Raw genomic sequence first — 2,150 nt, 5'->3', positions numbered from 1 at the left:
CTCCCCCCCACAATATACAAGAGTAAGATTTCATTTTAAGCTATTGTGCAATTATCTCTACATACATGACACAAGCACATGTAAATCAGGACAAAAATATATTTTTTTAAATCAAATTAATGTATGTTGTAGATGTTCACTTTTTAGAAGATAATTTGGTATTTTTCTGGTTCTGAGATGGTTAAACCCCTTCCTGAAAGGAGTACTTCTGGGGGCAAGGAGAGGGACTTCTGGTGGCAAATTTCAGGGGTTAGAGCAGGGGTGGGCAAAATGCGGCCTGGGGACCAGATTCAGCCTGACCAGCCATTCTATCTTGCCTGTGGGCCCCCCCCCCCACCCAAATTAAAAAAATTAATATTTGTCTGCCCCTGGATGCCTATCATGCAGCCCTCGATGACTTGTCAAAACTCAGTAAGCAGCCCTCCACCCAAAATAATTGCTCGCCCCTGGGTTAGAGGGTGGGACCTCCAGTCATAAGATGGCAATCAGGGGGCAGGGCACCCTTTGCAGCCTGCCAAAACTCAGTAAGTGGCCCTCCAGCTAAAATAACTTCCTACCCCTGATTTAAAGGCTCCCTCTGCACCTGGAAGAGGTGGTGTGTCTGGGGTCAGCGGTGCTTTTGCTACCCATGTCTATTGCTGGCATTGGCCCTATATGATCACAGGACCTAGCAACATTTAGTTAGGTGTCTAAACCATTTGGCAGTTGGCCCCAAATAAAAGGTTGTGCCCTGGTAGAATCCTTTTCTACTGACTATGTCCTGAACTGAAAAACATGAGCCTCTTTAAAACCTGAGAGATCTGGGCCATTGTTTGGCTTGCTTGTTCCCAATGCACCAACACTACCTCCAATATTTACCAGAATCCTTCTTGCAAGTGATTTCAGCAGGCCTAGTTGTCCAATGATGGAAGATACCAGGTGTTATCTGAACATTGTTTTGGGTTTCTTTCTTCCTTTTCTTTAAAAATATTCACAGATGCCACCAGAGGACAGCTATTCCCAATAACATCCTATACCCTTGAAACCAGATACAAATGTGGTCTCCATTGCTAATATTTATTAGTGCACATTGATCCAAAGTACTTTATAACCTTTCCAACATATATGTTTCAAATGATTCTACTTCAGCCAAACAAATTGTCCAGGCTTAATTTCTAAGAAATCATTGTCAAAATTGCTGAATCAGTTTAATTCTAAAGCATATATTTATACTGAGCAGCACAAATCACATCCCCAAGTAAGATTACAAATGGGAAGGAGAAAAAGTTTAATCAGAAATGAGATTAGATTTAAAAATGTAGAGTGTTAGTGATTGCTGCTGAGGCTCAGACTGGCTGTAAAGTCATATATTTTCTTAGCAGGTCTCAGAATAGTTAGCTTGAGAAGGCTCCAAAGAACACATATGCCCTTGTGTTGAGGGTGGGGGAATGAAGAGGTGGTTAAGAACTGGAAAACTGTTATTTGCAGCATATTTCTGCTAAATTGTGTTACAAAATGAAGTTGAGGCAAGAGCAAGGCAATGACTCACAAGGTGTGTGCATAAGCTCCAATGTGTGCTGGAATAAGTCGAAACATGGGGAAGGATTGGGCGGGGGGGGGGGATTGATTCAGTTCAAAGTTATGAGCTGGTGCTTTGGGGTGAAGAATAGCCCTCTTTTCCTTTATCCAATGACCAGCACCTCCTTCTGGAAGTGTGTTCGATGTGATCATCAGGGGGCGCTGCTTTGTCTTTGAATTTATTAGGCCTGTGTGAAACAGCACTATTCCGTTTTGACCTTCATTTCAGCATTTCGACTGGACAGTGCTTTGTTTAGAGTTTCATGTCATTTCAGTACCACTGGTCTGTTCCCTTTCGTCTAAACTGTGTCTCTGTTTTGATGCTGTTTCAAAGTTTTGCCTATAAGTTATAATGGGGAAGCATGAAACTGCCTATACCTTTATCATTTCTTGTCTGCTACAGATGAAATTTGCAGGGATGGCAGCCCTTTCTGAGGCCATGAAGCATGCCAGGTTTCAAGGAGATAGGTGCAGGGGTTTCTGGGCAAATGCACCTCGGTCTGCTGGCAAGCAAAACTCATGACATTCATAGATTCATAGACGTTAGGGTCGGAAGGGACCTCAATAGATCATTGAGTCCAACCCCCTGCATA

The sequence above is a fragment of the Alligator sinensis genome, unplaced genomic scaffold (assembly GCF_000455745.1).
Source record: "Alligator sinensis unplaced genomic scaffold, ASM45574v1 scaffold460_1, whole genome shotgun sequence".
Taxonomy (NCBI): domain Eukaryota; kingdom Metazoa; phylum Chordata; order Crocodylia; family Alligatoridae; genus Alligator; species Alligator sinensis.
Note: the sequence above shows the minus strand (reverse complement) of the source record.